This window comes from Solanum lycopersicum, chromosome 1, assembly GCF_036512215.1.
Source record: "Solanum lycopersicum chromosome 1, SLM_r2.1".
Lineage (NCBI taxonomy): Eukaryota > Viridiplantae > Streptophyta > Magnoliopsida > Solanales > Solanaceae > Solanum > Solanum lycopersicum.
The window spans coordinates 36,288,137-36,304,303 of NC_090800.1; the positions used below are offsets into that span (position 1 = coordinate 36,288,137).

The 16,167-nt window shown below is 42.1% G+C and overlaps 1 non-coding gene and 5 pseudogenes across 1 annotated transcript; all 6 read right to left on the reverse strand.

Annotated features, from left to right (window-relative positions):
* Positions 1-740: 740 nt before the first annotated feature.
* LOC112940833 (5S ribosomal RNA) lies at positions 741-857 on the reverse strand (annotated as a pseudogene).
* Positions 858-1,226: 369 nt separating this feature from the next.
* LOC112940839 (5S ribosomal RNA) lies at positions 1,227-1,343 on the reverse strand (annotated as a pseudogene).
* A 229-nt stretch (positions 1,344-1,572) lies between these two features.
* On the reverse strand, positions 1,573-1,690 carry LOC112940830 (5S ribosomal RNA; annotated as a pseudogene).
* Positions 1,691-1,916: 226 nt separating this feature from the next.
* Positions 1,917-2,035, reverse strand: LOC112940820 (5S ribosomal RNA; annotated as a pseudogene).
* A 230-nt stretch (positions 2,036-2,265) lies between these two features.
* Positions 2,266-2,384, reverse strand: LOC112940817 (5S ribosomal RNA; annotated as a pseudogene).
* A 232-nt stretch (positions 2,385-2,616) lies between these two features.
* On the reverse strand, positions 2,617-2,735 carry LOC112940832 (5S ribosomal RNA). The gene has a single exon (XR_003245083.1). It is a non-coding gene; the product is annotated as a 5S ribosomal RNA (ribosomal RNA).
* Between the last annotated feature and the right edge of the window lie 13,432 nt (positions 2,736-16,167).

A 16,167-nucleotide genomic window follows, 5' to 3' on the forward strand; every position in this document is an offset into this window, starting at 1 on the left:
AGGCTTTCGTCCTCATGGGTGTACTTGGCATTATTATTAATGATTCTTGTACTTGTTGTTGCTACCTGCTGAGTATTGTAGTTGATTTTATGTTATTATCTGATATATATTGCTTTCTATTTTGAGTTAGCCGATGATATCTACTCAGTACTTGTGTTTTGTACTGACCCCTACTTGTATGTTTCCTTTTTGTTAATTGTGGAGTGCAGCAAACGTACCGTCGTCTTCAACTCAACCGCAACTCTAGCCAGTCTTCATCACGTCAGATTTCAGGGTGAGCTAATGCTTCTAGCTTGGACTGGACCTTCTTCTTCATGTCCTGATGCCTTGAAGTTCCGGCATGGACTAGCTTTTTAATTATTTTAGCTTCTTAGATACTCTCAGATTTAGTAATTTGAGGATAGATGTACTTGTGGTGATGACTTCCAGATTTTGGGGATAGTAATTGATAAATTTTAGAAGTTGTTAATTGATTTCGTTAATGAGTTTTAAGTCTTCCGCATTATTTTTTGTTTATTATAGTTGAAATGTTGGGGTTTGGATTGGTTGGTTCGCTCACATAAGAGGGTAAATGTGAATGCCACTCACGACACATTTTGGGTCGTGACACGCACATCATGCCCATCCTCGACGCCCCCATCCCATATTCTAATGACGTCTCAATACGAACGTATTTTCTGCAAAAATTAAATAAATAAAAATATGTTTTTCAACTACGAGATCAAATTTTAACAAAAAAAGAGATGCAACAAAAGACTTCTCACAGGTCACCCATCCTACTATTACTTTCGCCCAAGCACGCTTCACTTCGAAGTTATGATGGGATCCGGTGCATTAGTGCTGGTATGATCGCATCCATCATTCATTGCACTCTAAATTATATTAAACACAACCTTCCTCCTAGGGGGTCAGCCATCCTAGTACTACTCTTGCACAAACACGCTTAACTTTGGAGTTCTAATGCGATCTAATGTGTTAGTCTAGTATGATCGCATCTATTATTCATTTAACTCTAAATTCTATTAAACACAACTTTCCTCCCAACGCCCTAGTCCGCCCTCAACTTTAAAACCCTTCACGCACCGACACACAACAACACCCGTCACGCCCATTCCCGATGCCCCATCCCATATTCTAATGACATCTCAATCCTAACGAATTTTCTGCTAAAATAAATAAAAATATATATATTTTTCAATTACGAGATCAAATTTCAACAAAACGGAGGGATGTAACACGAGGACTTTCCTGGGGTCACACATCCTAGTACTACTCTCGCCCAAGCACGCTTAACTTCAGAGTTCTGATGGGATACGGTGTGTTAGTTATGGTACGTCGCATCCATCATTCATTGCACCCTAAATTCTATTAAACACAACCTTCCTCCTAACGCCCTAGCCCGCCCCCACTTTAAAACCCTCCACGCAACGATGCACGACGACGTTCGTCACGCCCATCCCCGACGCCCCAATCCCATATCCTAATGACGTCCCCATCCGTATATATTTTCTACAAAAATAAATAAATAAGTATATTTTTTTCAATTACGAGATCAAATTTGGATAAAAAGGAGGGATCCAACACGAGGACTTCCCAGGGGGTCACCCTTTCGAATACTACTCTCGCCCAAGCACGCTTAACTTCGGAGTTTTGATGGATCCGGTGCGTTAGAAGTGGTTTGATCGCATCCAATTCATTGCACTCTAAATTCTATTAAACACAACCTTCCTGCCAACGCCCTAGCCCGCCTCCCACTTTAAAACCCTCCACGCACCGACACACGACGACGCCCGTCACGCCCATCCTTGATGCCCCATCCCATATCCTAATGACGGCTCAATCGGGACGAGTTTTCTGTAAAAATAAATAAATAAGTATATTTTTTCAATTACGAGATGAAATTTCAATAAAAAGGAGGGATGCAGCACGAGGACTTCCCAGGGGGTTACCTATCCTAGTACCACTCTATCCCAAGCACGCTTAACTTCTGAGTTCTGATGGGATCCGATGCGTTAGTGCTGGTATGAACGCATCCATCATTCATTGCATTCTAAATTCTATTAAACATGAGCTTCCTCGCAACGCCCTAGCCCGCCCCCACTTTAAAACCCTCTACGCACTGATGCACGATGACGCCCGTCACGCCCATCCCCGATTCCTCCATCCCATATCCTACTGACGTCTCAATCCAAACAAATTTTCTACAATAATAAATAAATAAGAATATTTTTTTTCAATTACGATATCAAATTTGAAAAAATAGGATAAATGCAACACGAGGACTTCCCAGGGGGTCACCTATCCTAATACTACTCTCGCCCAAGCACGCTTAACTTTGGAGTTCTGATAGAATTCGGTTCGTTAGTGCTGGTATGATCGCATCCATCAATCATTGCACTCTAAATTTATTAAACACAATATTCCTTCCAATGCCCTAGCCTGCCCCCCACTTTAAAAACCCTCTACACACCAACGCACGAAGACGCCTGTCAAACCCATCCCCGATGCTCCCATCCCATATCATATTGACGTCTCAATTCGAACGTATTTTCTGCAAAAATAAATAAACAAGTATATTTTTTTTTCAATTACGAGATCAAATATCAACAAAAAGGAGGGATAAAACACGAGGACTTCCCAGGGGGTCACCCATGCTACTACTACTCTCGCCCAAACACGCTTAACTTCGGAGTTCTGATGGGATCCGGTGCGTTTGTGTTGATATGATCGCATCCATCATTCATTGCACTCTAAATTCTATTAAACACAACCTTCCTCCCAATGCCCTCCCCCCTCCCCCTCTTTAAAAGCCTCCACAGATCGATTCCCGATGACGCCCGTCACGCCCATCTCCTATGCTAATGACGTATCAATACGAACGTTTTTTTTGCAAAAATAAATAAATAAGTATATTGATATGCTCAAACTTACTTCTCAGATAAGAAGTAAAGTGGTCGTATTTAGTAAAGAACCCAACTAATGAGGTTGGGATCGTTCCCACGAGAAAAATAGTTCAGACTTAACTTTAAGCTATTATTACTAATATTTAATTAATTATTTCCTTAGAAAGCACAGACAATATTTTCTTTTATTTCTAAATGAATGAAAATAACTAGCTAAATTAAAGTAGACAACTAACAGCTTCAAATGTTGGAGTTTAATCAATTAATAAAAGTAACTAGGGTTTCAGTATTCTCCACATGTTTCTAATTTGATAATTTTAAATATAACAATTCTTTCCTAGTATCTTGCATGCAAAGTGATAAGTTATGTATTTCTAAATCCTTGGTCAGGCATCTAGAAAATTTCACTCCACACCTTGGTCCAGCTACGTGTGTTGCTATACTAACACTTACCTTTACCTCATATTAAGCGTTGTATTCGATATTTGACTAAGTTATTACCTTGTACCAATCAATACTAGCCTATTGAATAGTATACACTAAATCTATGTTGAAAATTCTTTTCCTATTGTCTACCTCCTTGGTCCGGCAAGTATCATTATGGTGAAATCTAACGTTGGCCATCCGTTAAAAAGACTTTTAAATGAAAGAATTATCAATAATGCAAGACACTATTCTAGAATTGTTATTTTAGTTAGATTTTATCTTATTATTCACCCATGGTTCCGATAACCCTAGTTATGGAGTTTAGTTACCCATAGTCATAATCACAATGTTTATATATATAATATAAGAATTCATGCACTTACTTCAATGAGAAAGAATAAAATCCAGAAATTTACTTGATTGATCGACAAAATCACCAACAATCAACTCCAGAGAAAAGTGTAACAATCCAAAGTGTAATAATCAAAATAATCTACTAACAAAGTGTCTAACATAAAAATGTCTAACCAACAAAAGTCTAGCCCCAAGAACGAGGTTTTTCGAACTATTTATAAAAAACAAAAACCTAATCAAAGAAGGACTCTATTTGCTGAAAATCTGTCAAAATGCGGCTGGATCGACGGACCTCGCGACGGGTCGTCGCGGTCACGACGGGCCGTCCTGGACTCCGTTGTCCCATACTTTGCAAATTCTTCTGCTACTCTCTTCATTACCCTCGACGGCAGGTATGATGGAACATCACAGGCACGATGGTCAGTCGAGGGTCTCCGTTCCATGGCACTTAAACTCTTGGAATTTGGGTACTGGACTACTTCTCTGATCATCATGACAAACTAACAGGACGGACCGTCATAGATACGACGGTCCGTCATGTACTTCGTAACCCCACACTTGGTCAAACTTCCCCATCTTCCTTTAGCAGCTTCACTACGATGACACACTATGACTCACTACAAAAATCTTTGTACAAAAGTATCCATGTTTTATCTTTCGCAATCATTTGGCTATCAATCCCGATCAGTCTCATCATATTTATGCATGTTATCACTATTAGGCTTGAATTATGTTTAATTAGACCATGACACAGACTCACCACGCACTAACACCTATCCTCTTCAATTTCTCACCGAGGTGCTAATATTTCTAGTATTGCAACTAGTGTCCTCACTTCAAAACAACATTCTCATTTTTACACAATGATTTAAGTTTCAGTATAAGGATTACTTTTCAACACTCCTCTCAGAACAAATTCACAACTCATTCATACATATTGTCATAAGCTTGCCCTTATTTTCACTGCTTTAAGTTCGCTATACAACTTTTAGGATCACGATAGGACTTTCTTAGCTTGTACATAGGCTCAGGGTCAGGTAGGGTATATTTAGCTATACTTTAGTGACTTTTTTCCCTCCTTGACATATCGGCTAAACATACCTCTTTTCATCATTTTATTTCTCCCAATTTCTCATATTCTTTCACCTTGCTATTTTCCCCACTTTCTTTATTTGTGTAAGTGACTCTCTTCTTTTCTTGCTTGTATTTATTTTTTATTTTATTTTTATGTTTTTATTTCACTTTTCTTTCAACTGATTCTTGAGTCACTTTACTTTTGTTCTTTCTCTCTCTTTGTTCTATCAACCCCACTTTCCAGAGCATTCCTCATAATAGCCTCCCTCAACTAATGGCTTTTCCATGAGTCAAAGTACACAATACCTAAAGTTGTGTTAGGGCAATGAAAGGGCTGTTTACTACATTAACCACCCTCAACTTATACTTTTGGCATAAGTTGAGGTGCACATGTCCAAGGAAAGACTAGGGAAAACACATTATTCCCAGAAAAGATCAGTTGGGGTGAAAAAGAAAGGTCTAGTTTAATCTCAAATCATTTCGATCAAAGAAGGATTAATTTCATTTGTTTTTTTATTTAATATAAAAATTCGCTATATTGAACAAGGGCCTATGATCCTTTCCTAATTGTATATTACAACTTACTTTTAGCAGGACGAACCAGGCAAGTTCTAGCTAAGTACAAATAGTGGACTATTCGAATCTTCCTCACACTCACTAGACATCTCATTAATCTACTAGATTATCAGACACCTAGTTCGAATTTTAGACTTAGGGTCATGCAGTGGTGTATCTCTATGTCATGCTTAGAGCCACACATTTATCAATTACTATGCCTAGTCATGCATCATTTTCATTTTATCAAGATATCATTTTAGCCATCATGCTTCAGAGTTAAAATATGTACACAAGATATAGACGTGCGGGTTCAACAATAAAAATAATCAGTCTCTTGGGGAAAAAGAACACAGGCATGAAAACCCCAAAAGAGGAGAGTGAATTGGGCTACTCAGACTTCACCCTAGCACTCACTTTCCATTTACCCCATCCCCAACAAAAAGACATTCAATTGTCCTCAAATGCATTAAAAAACTTGAAATACGAGAGTGGTAGGTGAAGCAAACCTGCGGCGCAAAGCGCCGACGAACAGCAAGTTGGTGGGTCTGGTTCCCCGGAAACCACTACCTCTGTATTCTGGACACCCTCAGTACTGTCCTCATCAGCAGCATCACTATCAATAGTGCCTCCCGCTATCTCCACATCTCTGGAGCTAGATGCCCCAGCAGCTGACTTTACATCCCTCATCCGACGTGCCTCCTTATCAGCAAGTGAGGCTCTCCTCGCAGCCTCCATCTCACAACTCTCCTTTTTCCGTGCTCTAGCCTCATCCTCCTCTCGACCCTTATGCCTCTTGGCATGCTCTCGGGGAGGGGGGTGGAATCTCAAAAGTGGCAAATAAGGACGCCATCAATGTGTCCTCATCAGGCTCTACAGAAGGGGCCTGAGACTCAGGCACCCTATCCCGTAGGATCATATCAATGTCTACTTGAAGACTCTCGACCGCATCCTGAAGGATCGACACGTCCACCTGAGGGGCTGGCCGGGCTAGCACCCGCAACTCAAAAGTGTCCAAGTGCTGATGAACCTCAGAGATGTTCCGCTCTGTGTGCTGGACTATTCTCCGCTCCAAGCGCTTTTCTGCCTCAGCAATAGACCTCTGCATCAAGGCTGGATGTGATGCAGAAGTGCAACCATCTGTGCCTCTAGTTTCTAGACCTAGCAAGTGGGACTAGAACGGGTAAAAAGGCTGAGCGAGAAGAGCTCGGGGCAGTGCTACTACCTGGGATAGACTCGACAGGGGTAGTGTAAGTGGTTTCAGAAGCAGCCTATGTAGCCGTGCGAGCCTGTGCTACCGTATCCTCCAGATTTTCACCAAGTGGAGGCAACTCTGGACGGGGCCCTTTGCGGAGCCAACTCATTGGCCTCATCCCTGATGAGGCCGATATCAGCAGTGCCTAGCGGAGTCCTGAGCTGATCAATGTGCAAGATGGGCACACATGCGGACCTGCATAAAGAAAATATCATTCATGAAAAGGGGTAAGTAGTTGTGACCTTAAAAGCCCCCTCGTGCATGACCGCCTGTAGAAGCCAAGCAAAGTCCACCTCAAACCCAGCTATCATCGCCGCTATCAGAACTGCACGATCGCATGTGACTATATGATCAGCGGCTGTGGGAGAAAGGCAGTGGCGGACAATAAACCATAAGAATTTAGCTGTGAAGGTGAAGTTAGCCTTCTTGATGGCTCCCTTCGTCTCTATTACCCAGTTGGCACCCTCTCCATCAACAAACAAGTGTAGGGCCATGCACCTCTTGGTGGTCTCTCTCAGCAATTTCTCATACAATAATTGGACATCTTTGACAATTTTCCACCGGTAGTCAAACTCGGCGGTGAGAGGGGTCCATTTGGCATCAATATCCTCGCCGTATAGATTCTGGCGGATGGCAGGCATGGAGATATTGACCTGAATGCCACGTACTCGGACATGCTCAAGTGGGTCCTGTTGGGCGGGGATAGCCCGCCTATCAATCTGTGATATGAGAGTAGCTACGTAAGAGGCATAGTACTCTCAGACCAACTGTTCACTATAACGGCCAAAGAACGCGCTGTCCAATCTAGTCGGTGTCTGGTGAAGAGATTGTAGATCTCTGGCATAGTAGGGAGACTTCTCGTAAGGACCCGTCTTTCCAGTGTAAGGGTTCGTGTCATGACTCCTTTATCATTCAGAAACTTTACATCTGAATAAACTGGATACTGCCCCTCGACACACCACCGGTTAGGCTGGTCAGCAACCGGGGTGAGAGCACGAGTCGGTGAGCCGGGAGTGGATTCAAAACTGTCAGCCCCATCAGACGAGGCAGACTGTGCAGCTGTGGTGAGTGCAGGGACTTTAGCAGACCCAAAGGCTTCCTCCGAACACGAAACTCCTATGGAGATAGACACTCCTTCTTCATAAGTAGCTGACCCAGAAGGTGTGCCGGTCAGTGTGCGCTCCTCATCAGACTGGAAGGCAGTGACTATGCCGGATGTCACCTTTTTGGGCGTAGCTTTGGCAACACGTGCATCTCGTGATGGAGTGGCAGTTCCTGGGGTCACATACTCGGGGTAACGCTCATCATCAGAGCCAATGACCAGGCAGGCTGACGAGGCGACAGACTTTGATCGCCCACGTGCGTAAACTCGATCTTGTTTTGGTGCCATAATAGATAGTACCTGTAAAGAATCAATATTAGTACGAGAAGGAGTAAACAAGATGAAAAAAATAAAACAAAATAAGTATAAGACCTAAGCTGTAATGACTTTTTTGTAGTAATAGTGAAACACGACGGACCAGGTGAAGGCTCATCATGAGTACAGTGGACCGTCATGGGGTCCATCATGCCTTACTTCAACTATGTTGATGTGGAGAATCCTGAAGGAAAGTCTCTTACAAGTATGACGAATAAGTAGGACGGACCGTCAGGACAATAACGGTCCGTCGTCGATGTCCATCGTGGAGACCCTTAGTAGAGGGGTCTCTAATCTTCATGACGGTTATACAGGACGGATCATCGAGGTGTGACGGTCCGTCGTATATGTCCTTCAGAGGACACTTAGAAAAAGTGGGAGACCCTTAGGACAAGGGTCTCTAACAACCATGATGATTGTGCAAGACGGACCGTCGTGGTAAAGACGGTCCATCGTAGATGTCCGTCGGAGGACACTTAGAAAAAGTATAGAGACCTTCATGAGATGGGTCTCTGACCGTAACGACGGTTGTGCAGGATGGAGCGTCGTGGTAACGACGGTCCGTCGTAGATGTCCGTTAGAGGACACTTAGAAAAAAAAAGGAGACCCTTAAAACATGGGTCTATGACAACCATGACAGTTGTGCAGGACGATCCGTCATGGGAACGACGGTCCGTCGCATGTATCCATTGGTGGAAACTTGGAGAAAATGTACAGTGGAATGTTGGAACAGACCCTATGACGGTCTGTCGTGGGTACTATGGTCCGTCATCGGGGTCTCGTTTTGTCATTCAGTGACAGAACTGGGGATTCCACAATCATCCCCTATGACTCACATTGAATTTTTAGTGTTAACCTATATGTTTCTAACCCAAATACCTAGTAAACTAGCAATGCTAAAGCACATATTTCTAGAGTTTTAACAAGGCAATTTTGAGGATTCTCAACCTAAGTCAGACAAAATTTGGATTAATGAATTAACCATCAATAAGAAATAGGCTAATACTAATTGATAACCAAAAATTCAATGTAAATGGGTAGAAATCAGAGACACATACCTGAGAATTTGAGAAAAACAAGCAAGGAAGGTACTTGGTTAGCAAGAACAGAACCGCAGCAGCAGACTCCGACTAGTAGAGGGTAGATTTTAGGAATTTGGGGAATTGGGAAAGTGTTCAGTTGATAGAGAAGAGAGGTAGGAAGTAGGAAGTTGAAAAGGGAGGGAAATGGGAGAAAGAAGGAAGGAAATGGGTGAAATTAACAGGTGGGTTTTTTAAAGATTGCCAATTTTTTAAATTACCCCCAACAGAGTCGGGCCGGGTATGCTCATTAATGACGCAACAAAACCCCGACGACGGTCCGTCGCATATATGACAATCCGTCATTGGTTCCATCACGTGTGCCCTAGTTTTGAAAATAATTGAAAGACGTACCTGGCACGACAGATTCATGCGAAGGTCCATCGCATGCGTGACGGTCCGTCGATGTGTTCGACAGTGACTGTTGCAGTGTGATTTTTTGTAGAATTTCCTGGTTATGTACCTACAAATTTAAAACCCATTAGTAGAAAATGCTACCATTACTAGAAAGAAAACTATAAGTATTGGGTTGCCTCCCAACAAACGCCTGATTTAACATCGCGGCACGACTAATACTTGAAAGAAAACTATAAGTATTGGGTTGCCTCCCAACAAGCGCCTGATTTAACGTCACGGCACGACTAAAGGCACTTGATTACTCAGACTTCATCAAGATGGTATGCCTCGATTACTTCATTTGCTGATTCAACATGCCCGAAATAGATTTTTATTTGTTGTCCATTCACCTTGAACCGCACACCCTCCTTAGTTTCCAACTCAACTGCTCCATTAGGGAATAGTTGGGCAACCAAGTAAGGACCAGTCCATATGGACTTGAGCTTGCCCGGAAACCAACGCAACCTAGAATTGTCTAAAAGCACCAAATCCCTAACCGAACTCTCGTTTTTCACTTTTTAGGTCATGGTCCTTCTTCATATTTTCTTTGCAGGATATAACAGATACCGATTGGAGCTCACCACTCTGCCTCATGGTACAAATGTTGAAGGTCGCTTCTTCATTTTTTAACCAAAATTCCATCTGCCTCTTTTCCATATCAACTAAGGCTCTACCCGTAGCAAGGGATGGTCTCCCAAGAATAATAAGCACTTCAAAATTGACTTCACAATCAAGAATAACAAAATCTGTCAGAAATATGGATGACTCCACTTTTACTAAAACATCGTGGAGTATCCGTATAGGCCTTTTTACTGTTCGATTGGCCATCAGTAGCCGCATCACAGTAAGCTTTGGGTCACCCAAACCCAACTTCTTGTAGATCGAGAGGAACATGAGATTTATGATTGCCCCCAGATCACATAATGCTTTCGCAAAATGTAATGACCCGACTGTACAAGGAATAGTGAACACACCTGGATCTTCTTTCTTTTGTATGAGAGATCTTGTAGCAATAGCACTACAATATTGCATTCTATCATCATCCTCGAAAGTGACCGGTCTTTTCTTTGTAACCAGATCTTTCATAAACTTGGCATAACTGGGCATTTTTTCTAGAACTTTTACCAAAGGTACATTGATAGAAAGTTGCTTCAACATTGTTATAAAACACCGATATTTACCATCCTCGGTCTTTTTCACTAATCTTTGACGAAAGGGTGGTGGTGGTCTAGGCATGGGAATTACCTTTGTAGGCACATTAGCATCTTTTCCAGTGTTATCTTCTACTTCACCACTACCCTCTACCGCCTTATCATTATCTTTTTATCACCTTTTCCTCCTTAGACGGCATAGGTGGGTCAATGGTCTACTTTCCACCCCGAGTAGTGATTTCCATACAGTGTTTGTCATTTTTCAGATTTTGGAAAGTGTTGCTAGGAAGAGTGCCCGATTGCCGTGTGTTCACAATCGCAAATAATTAGGCCATTTTTAACTCAATCTGCTTAATCTATATTGCATATGTATCGACTTTCTGCCCAATAGCCGCAAAATCGCTCCTTAACTCTTTAATGTGATCATCATTAGCATCGAACCTCCTCATTATTTTGTGCAACATATCCTCAACTCGGGCCATACTATCTACACCATCCCTAGGAGTAACTTCACGATTTTGAGGAGGGACATAGGGCCTATTACTATCATTTATGTTACCATAGTTACCCCTGTTGAAGTTGTTGTCGCGGTTGTAGTTTCTATCTCGGACATAATGACCCTCACAGTTATAGTTACTATAGTTTTGACGTTGGCGTCAATTATCCTTATTTGAGCCTTGGGCACTCGGTCGGAACCCCCCTTCTGCTCATTTACCGCATAGGAATGCTCCGCATAATAGCATTCATCATTTGGTGGTGGTGGTTTAGACAAGTAGTTGACTGCATTTATCTTTTCTACACCCTAGTGACATGTTTTAATACAAAACCAAGCTCAGTTCTCATCTGAGCCATCTCTTCAGGAATCTCAGTTGTGGCTAGCTTGTGAGTGGATTGCACTGCGAAGGTATTTCTCCCAGTATGTGACTTCCTAGAACTTAAAGCTTTATTGTTCCGAGAGTTTTTCTCTAACTTTTTAGCAATCTCAGCATAAAGACACTCCCCATAGGAACCACCCGCTATAGTATCAAACACCACTTTATTATTATCATCCAGTCCCCTATAGAAGTATTCCTTTAGTGACTCATCATCTATACGGTGATTTGGGACGCTTCTAAAAAATGAGGTGAATCTATCCCGGGAACTACTAACTGACTATACTGGTAGTGCCACAAAGTTGTTCACTCTGTCTTTGTGGTTTAGTTTCTTGGAGACCGGATAGTAGCGTTCTAAGAAAACGTCCCTTAGTTAGTTCCAAGTGAAAATTGAGTTATAAGGGATCTTAGTGAACCAAATAGCAGCCTCTCCTGTCAGTGAGAGAGAAAACACTGTTAGCCCTATTACATCCAAGCCCAAGTCAGAACTCCCTACACATCTTATACACACTACCCTTACCTTAGCTTTATGGGCATGTGGATCCTCAGAAGGTAGCCTTGAAAACAAACCTCTGGCAGTGAGAATTTGCATTAGGCTACTAGTTACCACGAAGGTGTGGCCTGGTGGTAGAGGGTGCAAGACAAGTGGCCCATCGGAGTCTACTATATTGTCATAGACTCTGTAGTATTCTTGAGGACGTGGAGCGGGATTTTGTCCCCTTTGTTGGTTATCAATTGAAGCATCAGGTAATAACTAATCATGAACATCAACCGGAGCTTTGATGTTTTGGTTTGGATCATCATCTTTAATGCCTAAGTTTTGATTTATGATGCGTAGTGTACGCTCTAATTCGTGATCGTAGGGAAATAATGGTTCTCTTCCTCTCCGTGTATTTGGCATACAAAGAAGATAGTTCTGCAAGAATAAAAAAACAATAAACAAAGTATAATAAGAAAATATCGACTAATCTTAGTAATAAGTTTAAGTTAATCAAAAAGCTACTTTCCCTGGCAGCGGCGCCAAAATTTGATTAACTTAAACTTATTACTAGAGTTTAGTCGATATTTTCTTAATTTTACTTTGTTTATTATTTTTGATTTTGCAGAAATATCTTCCTTGTTTGCTAAATACACGGAGAGAAAGAGAACCCTTGTTTCCCGACGATCATGAATTAGAGCGTACACTATGCAACATGAATCAAAACTTGGGTATTTATGATGATGATCCAAACCAGAACATCCCAGCTCCAATTGATGTTCATGGTCAGTTATTAATCGATGCTCCGGGTGAAAATCAACAGAGGGGACAAAATCCTGCTCCACGTCCTTAAGAATACTACTGAGGATATGACAATATAGTAGACTATGATGGGCCACTTGTCTTGCCCCCTCTACCACCAGGCCACACCTTTGTGGTAACTAGTAGTCTAATGCAAATTCTCACTGCCATAGGTTTGTTTTCAGGGCTACCTTATGAGGATCCACATGCCAATATAGCTAAGGTAAGGGCAGTGTGTAAAAGTTTTGTAGGGAGGCCTGATTTTGATTTGGATGTAATAGGGCTAAGAGTCTTTCCTCTGTTACTGATGGGAGAGGCTACTATTTGGTTCACTGAGCTCTCTTATAACTCAATTTCCACTTAGAACCAACTAATGGACATTTTCTTAGCACGCTACTATCCGGTCTCCAAGAAACTAAACCATAAAGAAAGAGTGAACAACTTTGTGGCACTACCAGGAGAGTCAATTGGTAGTTCTTGGGATAGATTCACCTTTTTTTAGAAGCGTCCCCAATCACCGCATTGATAATGAGTCACTGAAGGAATACTTCTATCGGGGACAGGATGATAATAATAAAGCGGTGTTGGATACTATAGAGGGTGGTTCTTATAGAGAGTGTCCTTATGCTGAAATTGCCAAAAAGTTAAAGAAAATTTCCCGGAATAATAAAGCTTGGAGTACTAAGAAGTCAGATACTAGGAGAAATACCTTTGGTATTAAAACATATCACTAGGGATGCAAAAAAAGATAAATGCAGTTAACTACTTGTCTAAACCACTACCACCAAATAATGAATGCTATTATGAAGAGAATTCCTATGCGGTCAATGAACAGACGGGGGGGGGGGGGTTTCCGACCGAGTGCCCAAGGCTCAAATCAGGAAAATTGGCGCTAAGGTCAAGGAAACCAAGGTCGGATGTATGGTAACTATAACCGTGAGAGTCATTATGTCCAAGATGGAAACTACAACCGTGACAACAACTTCAACAAGGGTAACTATGCTAACAGAAATGATAGGAATGGGCCCTATGTCCCTCCTCAAAATCGTGAAGTTACTCCTAGGGTTAGTGGAGATAGTATGGCACGAATTGAGGATATGTTGCAAAAAATGATGAGGAGGTTCGATGCTAATGATGAGAACATTTAAGAGTTAAGGAGTGATTTAGCGGGTATTGGGCAGAATGTCAATATACAAGCAATATTGATTAAGCAGATTGAGTTGCAAATGGCCCAATTATCTGCGACTGTGAACACACGACAATCGGGCACTCTTCCTAGCAACACTATCCAAAATCTGAAAAATGACGTACACTGTTTGGCCATCACTACTCGGGGTGGTAAGCAGACCATTGACCCATCTATGCCGTCTAAGGAGGAAAATGTGATAAAAAATAATGATAAGGTGGTAGATGGTAGTGGTGAAGTAGAAGATAACACTGGAAAAGATGCTAAAGTTCCTAGGAAGGTAATTCCCATGCCTAGACCACCACCACCCTTTCGTCAAAGATTAGTGAAAAAGACCGAGGATGGTAAATATCAGCATTTTATAACAATGTTAAAGCAACTTTCTATCAATGTACCTTTGGTAGAAGCTCTAGAACAAATGCCCGGCTATGTCAAGTTTATGAAAGATCTGGTTACAAAGAAAAGATCGGTCACTCTCGAGGATGATGATAGAATGTAACATTGTAGTTCTATTGCTACAAGATCTCTTGTACAAAAGAAAAAAGATCCGGGTGCGTTCACTATTCCTTGTACAGTCGGGTCATTACATTTTGCGAAAGCATTATGTGATCTGGGGGCAAGCACAAATCTCATGCCTCTCTCAATTTACAAGAAGTTGGGTTTGGGTGACCCAAAGCCCACTGCGATGCAGCTACTGATGGCTGATAGAACGGTAAAAAGGCCTATAGGGATACTCCACGATGTGCTAGTAAAAGTGGAGGTGTTCATATTTCTGGCAGATTTTGTTATTCTTTATTGTGAAGTCAATTTTGAAGTGCCTATTATTCTTGGGAGGCCATTCCTTGCTACGGGTGGAGCCTTAGTTGATATGAAAAGGGGCAGATGAAATTTCGGTTGAACAATGAAGAAACGACCTTCAACATTTGTAGATCCATGAGGCAGAGTGGTGCTTTTAGAAAATTCTAGGTTGCGTTGGTTTCCGGGCAAGCTCAAGTCCAAATGGACTGGCCCTTACTTGATTTCCCAACTATTCTCTCATGGAGCAGTTGAGTTAGAAACCAAGGATGGTGTGCGGTTTAAGGAAAATGGACAACGAATAAAACTCTATTTTGGGCATGATGAATCGGTGAATAAACTGATCGAGGCATACCATCTTGATGAAGTCTGAGTAATCAAGTGTCCTTAGTCGTGTCGCGACGTTAAATCAGGTGCTGGTTGAGAGGCAACCCAATACTTATAGTTTTTCTTTCTAGTAATGGTATCATTTTCTACTAATGAGTTTTTAAAGTTGCAGGCACATCACCAGGAAATTCTGTAGAAAATCACTCTGCAATAGTAACTCACGGACACATCGACGGACCGTCACATCTGTCATTTATTTTCAAAACTAGGGCACACGTGACGGAACCAATGACGGACCGTCACATTTGCGACAGACCATCGTGGGGGATTCGTTGCGTCATTAATGAGCATACCCGACCCAACCTGGTTGGGGTAATTTAAAAAATTGTCAACCTTTAAAATCCCCACCCCTTCATTTCACCCATTTCCTTCCCTCTTTCTCCCATTTCCCTCCCTTTTCAACATCCAACTTCCCACCTCCCTTCTCTATTAACAGATCACTTCACCAATTACCCAAATTCCTAAAATCTACCCTCAACTAGTCGGAGTCTACTGCTGATAGAACGAGACCTCGATGACAGACCGTCGTACCCATGACGGACCATCATAGGGTCCATTCCAACACCCCCAACACCTCACTGTCAAATTTTCTCCAAGTGCCCACCAATGGACACATGCGACGATGGTCCGTCCTGCACAACCGTTTTGGTTGTAAGAGAACTTATTCCTAAGGGTCTCCCACTTTTTCCAAGTGTCCTATTACGTACATCTACGACGGACCGTCAATCCCACGATGGTCCATCCTGCACAACCGTTCAAGTTGTCAGAGACCCTATTCCTAAGGGTCTCTCACTTTTTCTAAGTGTCCTCTTATGGATATCTATGACGGACCATCGTACCCTCGACGGTATGTCCTACACAACCATCGTGACGGTCATAGACCCCTCTCCTAAGGGTATCCATACTTTTTTCTAAGTGTCCTCTAATGAACATCTACGCCGGACCATCATACCCTCGACGGTCCGTCCTGCACAACGATCGTGTTGGTTTGAGACCTCTCTCCTGAGGGTCTCCATACTTTTTCTATGTATCCTCTGA